The following is a 9,788-nucleotide window of genomic DNA, read 5'->3' as shown; positions in this document are numbered from 1 at the left end:
TTCAACAAAAGTGCAGCAGTGTACAATAGACAAAGAAGGGAACGGTTGTCTTTGTTCCCTCTTGTCTGTGTCCACTCCTACCCTTTTGTTGAAGATGGATTAGCAACTAGCCCAATCTCAAAGCTTGCCTCAGACGAAGGATTCAACACCAATAGTCACACTCGTTCGGAGCTTTGGCAATTTTAGAGCCCTGTAAAAGCCTTTTATTCATCAATAGAGAGCCATTGGGTGTTTCCCAATATGCCTTACAAGTTTGCCATTGAAAGTTCTGTCTACGTTAATGCAACAGCTTAAACATAATAATTCTAAGTTAGAAACACAGACAACTAACTGGCTAGAACGTGCTATCATATCCTAGTGGAAATGGAAGGACCGTAAATTATAGTGATAGAATCTAGCACACTTTTTGCAGTTTCAACAGGATTTGCATTTTTAAAATGTGTTTCAATGTTGCAAAAACCGGTTTGTTGTGCAGCCTGGTGGACAGGCCTTCATACTGTGCAAAGGAGCCATTCGGATTGCTGTACAGTCTTCTGTTCTTTACATGCACCATAATTCGTGCTTGATATTACAATCTATATTATTAGGCATCCCCACTTTATTCTATGCTTTTTATAAGGCAAAAGGAGTGATTGCTGAGAGGCGGCTTTGCCATCACTGTGACTAAGGGAACTGGCAACCTGTGTCAAGCCGTGGTGCTTATGCGCAGTGCGTATACATGCTGAGTGCACAAACACGAACCACAGCAACAGGGGCTTTATAAGCACAATGTTGCTTTCTTATAGATAAGGCCTTGCTCGTTTGCTGGCGTATTATTGCTATTGTGCTAAACTACCACTGTTTACAATGTGTTGTGTGTATGACTGAATTGGTGCGTAAAATTGTGATAAAAATTTCGAGCCATTCCATTTTGTGAAGGCAGGTTACCAGTGAAGCTGTCTAGCACATAACACACAAATATGAACAAATGTATGAACTCGTTTCTTGTTATGATTGGTGGTAAATGTGATGAAAGGTACACACACACACATTTGTTGTCTTGATCGGTGGCTCATTATTTTTTGGTCATGGTGATGACGATGGCCTTATTGTTGCTATGATGCGCAATGATCAGCTTGGTTACAACCTTGCACATGTTCTTAGCCAGAGTCTCATCTATGCCTGTCTGGTGGTGAGGTTTGTACAAATTGTGTCGCACAGGAAGCCAAAGCATTCTAACACAAATTGCATAACTACGGTGGTTTGTTTTTGTGTTTTATATTTTTTCAAATTAGAGGGTAAAAATTGGGTGCTATTTTTCAAGCTGGTAATTTGAGAGAAATCACATTTTTCGTGGAACCATCATTGAACTGCATGTTTTTGGGGGGGTTTAGTTTAGAAATGCTACATGAAATACATTTACACAAATTGATAAGTCAAAAGGACAGTAAAGAGCCTTGATAACATCTAGGAAAAGACACATTTAATTCACAAAAAGCTGATCACCGATTTTTTACGCGTCCTTGTTAACGTACATTGCCATTTGCATGTGCAGCATGTTGGTCTTCATTCGAGAGCTGTCTCACCTTTGGATGTACAGAGGCATCCACTTCCACCTTGAGCACCGCACCGTGCAGCCAACGCTCCGCGGAGCGTCTCTCGCGGGCGGCTGGGGCACGCAAGCGCAGTGACAACTGTAGGTGGTGCCTTCGCCGCGTCGTCTGCTAAAGCGCAGCGGCTCCGCCCAATCGCGCTTGCTCTTCGATGAAGGTAACTTAATCTCATGGAAATCGAGAAGCGCAGCGACTGCGCCTCGTTCCGCACTGCTTTTTTACCTACTGTTTTCTTTTTCTGCATGCGATCTTAAAAGTAATAAACCTTGGCCCGTGCATGAGTAAGATCGCCAAGCCGGGCTGGCACTCCCGCAACTAAGCTACTCAGATGCTTTGTGCCGTACAGTTAGAATATTCCCGCTACTCAAACGGTTGTTTTCATCAGCTGAAAGTTTGGCGACACAAAGTCGACAATAAAAAATATAAGTTTGCGCTGTGAATTGAAGGCTCACGGAAAACTTTCTGCTTCGTGCTAAAGTTTTGAGCCAAGAAATATATAAAGCGATACGCGGTGCTTTGGGTCACCTAGCGATAAAAAGGGAGTCAAGCTTTATTCAGCGCCTGCTTACAGAAGTAATCATTTGTCAGCGGCGCTTCTTTGGTGAACTGATTGCGTGATATGAGTTCAGCTGAAAACTCTATTAGAATGCTTCTTCATTTTTCTGCATGAATGGTACGAATAAGCATGGTTGCAAATGAGTCGCAAATTAGGGCGGCGTATTGGCGAGTTAAATTCGCTAGCGCATGAAGGCAGCAGTGCTGATAACACCTGAATGTAATGTAACTTCTCTGAAATTGGCAAATTGCTCACATCCTTTTGTTTTCAGGCGAGTAACAATCCAAACTTTCGCACATTTAAAGCTGTTATGTCAGACCTTACCATGCATTTATCGCCAATTTTGCGGCGCCTAGCTTTGAAGCTGATCAAAAACATTTGCGTGAGCAGCGGGAACATTCTGGCTACTGGGCTCAAAGGAGCTGAGTTGCTTAGTTGTAGGAGTTCAAGCGCGGCTGTGAAAGTTTACTCATGCACGGACCGAGGTTTATTGGTTGTGAGATCGCATCCAGAAATGAAAGAAAACACTAGCAGCAAAAGCTAGACGGAACAAGGTGCAGTCGCTTCGCTTCTTCTGAACCGTGCCTGGATGCTGGATTTGCATGCGCATAGCAAGAGCGAAGTTAGCTTCACCGCAAAGCAAGTACAATTCGGCAGAGCTGCCGCGCTTTAGCAGACGACGCGGCGAAGGCTCCGCCTAGAGCTGTCACTGCGCATACGCGCTAGTTACCCAAGCAACCAAGAGAGGCGCTCCGCGGAGTGCTGGCCGCACGGTGCGGTGTTCAAGGTGGAAGTGGACGACTCTGTACCTCAGCTGAAAGAACCCTCTCAACATCACAGCTTTCATTAGCTATAGTCGGGTACAACTTTAGAAGGCAGCGGCATTTTCCCCTCAAAGGCGGATGCATACGAGCCTCCACCAATAGGCGCGCACTTCAGGTGACGTCATGAGCCGGACGGCCGGTGACCCCGCCGACGGAGAACATGCCTAACATGCCTAGCGGGACTATTTCTTTAGTCGCGGAGGCAATTGGCTGCTGCGCTTCGGTCATCTGGGCGGGGCCTCTCCTGTCTTCTAAAGTTGTACCCGACTATAGGCACAGCAATGTCATTGCAGCATTTGCTGGCCTCGGGTAGTGAGCAGCAGAGTCATGCCAATATTCAGTGAGTTCAGCAGCTGGTTAGTGTGGATTGCTTCCAGCAAGTACTGGTTGCACTTGTGAAGTGAATTCATGTTTTTAGTCTCTAAAATGAAGGTAGGTCAGTTGTTATGAAATGACTGTCTCAGCAGACAAGAGTCTCTTGCAATGGATTCAATACTGCTTGCAATTTCCATAACGTTAGGTGGTTTTCACCTTTGTTTGAGACGTTCCGTTTAACAGTGCAGTACCATTCTGTGGAGAGTTTTGTGCAAAACTCCACGCAACATCTTTTCACTAATGTGGTGCTGCTGTTGGGTTACGTAGACAAAACGGGTTTTACCAGTCATTGTTGAAAGCTCGCCGACCATCTGCGGATGATGGAGGATTTTAGCAAGTTTTGAAGGCGTCCGGACGGTTGCTTGCATCTGTGTGCGAGAGCAGACAATGCAGCACTGCATGTGTCACAACTTTGTGGGTGCACTTGTTCTAGCTTCCTACACGGTGATGTCGGTGTCCAACTTGTCGCCCAGAAACCGAAACCGAAAGTCGTTCATACAAATAAGGCGATGTGAAATAGTTTCGAGAGAATACATGAATTTGGGAGTGTGTCTCATGCTTCCTAGATCAATAAGAAATGTTTGCAACAAAGAATGCACAAGCCACAAATTTGATGGCACCACCCCTTTAAGTGGTTGTGTGTGAACTTGACGTCAATTTGGACACTTTGGTGGCTTTGTAACTCCTATCTAACAAAAATAATGCAACATGTTTTTAGAGATTAAGTTAGAGCACGTGCTTGGCTTTAATTCTGGGGAGTTTAAAGAAAATTGAAGATGGCCTTTTTTTTTAAACTGAATTTCGAAGTATTTTATTTTTAGAGACGTTTCTTACCATATGCATTTATGGTTTGCGTCTGACATCATCCTCGGCAATCATACTTAGCACAATGGTTAACCTAATGCGTGGCAAATCTCTGGAAAATTTGGGAAATTTCGAGTATTATAGACGCGGAGTGAAAAAATCTGAAATTAGAGCATTATTGAGCAATGGGTGCCGTATTTGCAACTTCTTTTGCATAAGTTATGGGCAACAGAACTGCAACATAACATTTTATAAATGCACGTTACTCACAGTAAGCCAAGAAAAATTGACTCGCAGCTGCAATAATTTCTTTGTAGGATCTCGTCAAAATCGTATTTTCGGGAAATTCGCGAAAAAGCAGTTCTGCTGAGTGAAGACTTCCGTCCAAATTTTTTTGACTTAGGCAAATTTTTTTTTTCGCAAAACTAACATTGGTTTCGTGGCCCTAGGGACTCATACAGCAAAATATTTTTTTTTTTCAGCGAAATTAAAGGGGTCCACAGACATGCACCGATGTTATCTGAATACACTCTATCTGCTACAAAGTAGTAATCTTCATGTTTGCTCATGGAATCTTTATGAAATCGGAAAAATGTGGAACTAGCTGTACATTTGGTAATTTGCCCTACCTGCACGCTGTGGCACATAGGCTATACATAGGCGCCCCACTGATGCTTTTTTTAGTGTGAGCAATGGGGCCATAGTGGTCCCGAAGCATCAATTTTATGTACTTTTAAAAAATTTGAGGCGCGTTCTAATATGTTAATCTGGTACCTTCCCCATCTGACAAGTTTTTATCAGACTTTTGACTATGTAGTGAAGTGTACATCACAGGCTTGCTGTGTCAAAATTCTTCTATTATCCGCACCAGGCTCTCTCCTCTAACACTGTTGTCTTTCACATATGAACATTGGATGCTTGCACGTGTTCTCCATGTATGGCAGGCTGAAATATTCATATTTATTTTCGTTGGCTGCTGCTTCCTTGCGTTAGTGTCAAAGCAGTTGGGGCATTATACAAATGTGCAGGCAACCATTAATTGAATCTGAAATGCATGTGCCGTATTTACTCGAATCTAAGCTGATGTTTTTTTATAAAAAACAATGTGCGAAAGTGGGGGGTTGGCTTAGATTCGAGTACCATGATTAAGTTTTTTTTTTTTCTGGCCTTGCGAATTTCGAGTGTCGGCCTACAATCGAGAGCGGCCTAGATTCGAGTAAGTACGGTACATATTCTAGTACTGTCACTATAGCTTCAGTGGTGGTTGGTCAGCTTTCAGTAGTGATTCATCGCAATGGTGGATGCAGGGTGTCGGAACGAAATGTTTTTCGTTTCGGTTTTAGTTTCGTTCCACCGAAAAAAGTTCCGTTTCTGTTCCGGAACTAAAAAAATAATGTTTTGTAACGGTTCTTATTTTTATGCGAAAATTTGAAGGTAAAGTAACGATAAAAACATAGGATTTGTGGTAAACTTGCGCTCCTCTTAAGAACGTGGGACGGGTAAAACACGTTCTTCCCGCATTCTTCAGAGGAGCGCAAGTAACTGTACGACGAATTGCTACAGACTAGCGCGAGCTATGTGGGGTGTCGTGGCTGTGGCTGGCCCAGAAACCCGTCAGGGAGGAGACCAAGACAAACCAGCAACCATCTTTACTCCGCCGAGTCTCGGCCACAACTGCGAGCTGCGAGCGTGCCATCGTTCGTTTTCTTCTTCTACGGACGACGCGCTTGCAGCCGCCACTTTTATACTTGTCTATACGCTTCTATACACTTATAGGAAGGAAGAACCAGAGGTCAGCAACAGGAAAGAGCAGGCAACCACAAACGGTGGCAGCAAGGCGGCTGCCACGACGACTGCTAACCCGAAAATGGATGCGGAGCCCCGGAGCCCCCAGTTGCCACGGACAACACCGGGACCTTGGTTACGTGGTGGACGAACCGTGCCGACGTGTGGTCGTGCACGCCACGTGCGGTCCGCTGTGGCCAAGGATAGCGGCTACTGCGCCCTCCTCCCCAGTTTCACCGGAGGGGAGGGGGCAGTATAGAAGCGGTGGCTGCGAGCGTGCTGGCCGTAGAAGAGAATGATGAGCGATGGTGCGCCCGCAGCTCGCACTCAGCAGCCACTGGCAGCGGGCAGTTGCGGCCGAGGCTCGGCAGAGTAAAGATGGTTGCTGGTCTGTCTTGGTCTCGTCCCTGAGGGGCTTCTGGGCCAGCCACACAAAACCCCAAAACTAGCACCCTTCCAAGTTACTGTATTTAAATTTCTCAAAAGTGAATTACGAATTTTCTGAGCAGGTTCTATGTTTTGTGTCAAGGGAGTGAGCATTTTCTCAGAAGTAGCCCGTCATCGAGGGTGGAAGACCGCTGTTCTGATAAAACAAACTTCAGCACCGAGAATGCCCTCTCCACACTAGTGTGGCTGGCACACGAAAGTCCACTTGCATTAATATAAACAGCTCTGGTTGCCACTCTTTTCATTTTTCATAAAATTTGAACATCTTTACTTTGGAATTCTTGCATGAGATAAGCGCTAACACTATACCCTGACATATGTATTATTGCTCACGTTGCATGACCTCGGTTGTTCCAGGTCACCAAGTTTTCCCGGGAACTGAAAACTGATAAAAAATATTTCGGTTTCACTCTGGAACGAAATAATAGATAACGTTTGTTATTTTCGTTCCGGCCAAAAATATCTTTTTGTTTTTGTTTTAGTTCCGTTCCGACACACGGGGTGGATGGCTATGTAATTTCAAGCTGTGATATTGGTGCAAGCCACATATACAGGGGCAATGCAAACATTCAAAGGAGCGTGTATTGATTTCAAAAGTTCCGGCTGAGCCCCATCTAGCAGTGAAAAATTTTCACATTGCAGCATACTAGCAACACGTTATGTTGCCAAATTTTTCCATTATCTTATGAAACTGTAGGCTGTGGTCCCATGTTGTTCACTTCCCTTTCTTTTTGTTTAGTGACTTCAGTTGATCTGCAAGTTCTTTCTTGTCTCAATGCATCACATTTTTCCTAATTGCACTAATTTTTTTTGTTCCTACAGCATCGGTTTCTCAATTCCTCGAAAGAGCCACGACGTGCGCTCTTAGCAATTGATGGGTACCATGTGCACAGAGGCCAAGGGATCGATCAGCTGGCCAAAATCGTCAGTTCTCTTGCCCGTGACTTCGGACCTGGAGTGAAGTCACATGGACACAGCGAGCTGGGTATCTGCTACAGGCTGCTGAAGTGCAGCCACTGCAACACAAAAGGCCACGAAGTCCTGCGAGTGCAGCAAATTCCTTCGCCTACCTTCCCAACATGAACCAAGACTGCTTTAGATCATCTTAATGTGTAAAGCAGCACACAAAAACAAGACATGAAAGGAGGAATACAATTGAACAGGCCAACCACTGCACTTGCAATTAGCTTATTTTGAAGGGAAAAAAAGGAGGGGGTAATACACATATGCACAAGTGCACAACATTCAAATTTTTTTTAAGCACCGTTATGAGCAAAAGTCATTGTTGCATGTGGTGCACTTGTGGGTATGTACTATATACATATTTTTTAAAAGAATAAACTAGTGGCAAGTGCAACAGTTGTCCTGTTGAATCATATTAATCCTCTTGTGTCTTTTTTCTGTGCGCTGCTTTACATGTTCAGATGCTCTGTCACCAATTCACCCGACTTTCAACCTTACTGAAACTTGGCAAATGCTGCCTGCCATGAAACGGCCCTTTTCAGGGCCACCCATGTGTTGTCCGGCTGGTTGCGAATGCTCCCAACTGTTACCCAGATAGCCTCCTTGAAACTTGAGAGGAGTTGTACGGCGCATGTTGACTCTGCTGGCTGTATATTACTTTTGTATAATTAAGATTGTGCCACAGGGTCTTTCAATTGAAAGTAATACATATAGCATGACCTTGCATTAATTATCTTTCATAAATGCTAATCACTACTCGAACAAATCGAGAACGTTTCTGTATTGCAGCAAATAAATGTAGAAATTGCATATGTCATCACACCTTTATTGCCCAAAAAATTGCATTTATTGCACATTCATCAAGCAAGTGACCTATGCAGGACACTATCTCTGCAAGCTCAGATGTGCACGCGCAGGCCTTGCATTTATGGCTTTGCTATCTCGGCAGCCCTCTGTTCTATTGCTACCTGTGAATGTGCCAAGCAGATTGGTCTGAACGGCATCACAAGTAGCTAAACACATTTTAGAGCGCAATGAACTGGGCTAGTTGGTACTACTTCATTATGTCACAGTGCGAGGAAAGAAGCCAAGGCACACAGTGCTGTGTCCCAGCTTTTTCCTCGTTCTGGGAGCACTGGAACAATGAACATTTGAGAACATTCACTTGGAGCTCCTACCATCACATTTGGCTACATGCTCCAAGCCCAGCTCGTCCAGACATGATTCAAGGCATCACAGTTGTGTTCGCATACATCATCTGTGTAGAGAACAAGTTATTTTGAATTGAAAAATGGCCATCCACCTGTTTTGTACAAGGCTACCAGGAAATCCATACTGATTTCTCAGAAAGGAAGACAAAAAATTCGTACTGTTCCTGGGCTCAAGCCTGGAACCAACACCTTTCCAGGGCTGTTTCTCTACAACTGAGATAGCCAGTAGGCTAGCAATGGGCAGTGTAAGGGCCAATTAGTTGAAAAGTCAAAGCACACAGAATGTGGCAAATGGGTCCTGTGGAAACGTGCAGCAGCTTTTAGCAGAAGATTCTGCGTTAATATCTATTTATGAAAATCAAACTTGAAAGAAAAAACATTACTTGCAGCTGGTTATAAGCTACTTATACCTACTGTGCTTTCCACAGAACTCATTTGTCATATTCAGTGTCCATGCGCTTCAAACTGAATTTGCCCTCGCACTTTGATTACTAGCATACTGGTTAGCTTAAATGGTAGAGCGACCACCCCGAAAAAAAGTCGTTCTCGAGTTCAAACTGTGGACCATGTCAAATTTTTCGCCAACTAAAATGCTGTTCTTTATGAGAAATCCATATGAATTTTATCGTAGCTTTGTGCAACAAATGGGAGTGGATGGCCATTTTTACATTCATAACCCTTTCTATGTTGTGCAAAACTCCGCTGTTATAAACGAGTCATTTTCTAGCAGCCAACAGCACATCATAGTGTTTGTAGATCTGGAGTGCTTCCCAATACGGACCACTGAGAATGGCACAGTTGCATTGTGGGGCAAAAGTATATGGACAGTTTGTGCCACTGAGCAAGCTTATGTTATGAGGCCCAGCAGCACATAGTGCTGGCATTGTTGACATAGTTCCTTGAAAGGCAGTGGGGGTTAACATAGGCTGAAGTTGAGGCATCTCCGTTGTAGTGCAGACAAAACGGGTGCGGATAGTTCGTTCATGCTACTGAGAGAAAGTAACGGAAGACATGGCAGCAACACACAATGCCGTTTATGAGTTTGCAAGGCAGGCCAACTGCACCAAGGCGGATGAACTGCAAACAAGAGAGCCACATGGTGTTTCTAAGTGTCAGGCTGTACGTCACGAAAATTTAGCTCAAGAAAGTGAGCCCATAGTGTGCACTATAGGTGACCGCATCTGTTTGTATATAACATGGCAAATAAGCTGATTGGTACAAACTGAGTGAG

The 9,788-nt window shown here is 44.2% G+C and overlaps 1 long non-coding RNA gene across 1 annotated transcript; it reads left to right on the top strand.

Moving 5' to 3' along the window:
• The first annotated feature begins 94 nt into the window (after positions 1 to 94).
• Positions 95 to 7,554, top strand: LOC125756778 (uncharacterized). The gene is made up of 2 exons (XR_007414736.1): positions 95 to 1,749; positions 7,206 to 7,554. It is a non-coding gene; the product is annotated as an uncharacterized LOC125756778 (long non-coding RNA).
• The last annotated feature ends 2,234 nt before the right edge of the window (positions 7,555 to 9,788 follow it).

Source organism: Rhipicephalus sanguineus, unplaced genomic scaffold, assembly GCF_013339695.2.
Source record: "Rhipicephalus sanguineus isolate Rsan-2018 unplaced genomic scaffold, BIME_Rsan_1.4 Seq7255, whole genome shotgun sequence".
Lineage (NCBI taxonomy): Eukaryota > Metazoa > Arthropoda > Arachnida > Ixodida > Ixodidae > Rhipicephalus > Rhipicephalus sanguineus.
This window is presented reverse-complemented; position numbering and strand designations above follow the sequence as displayed.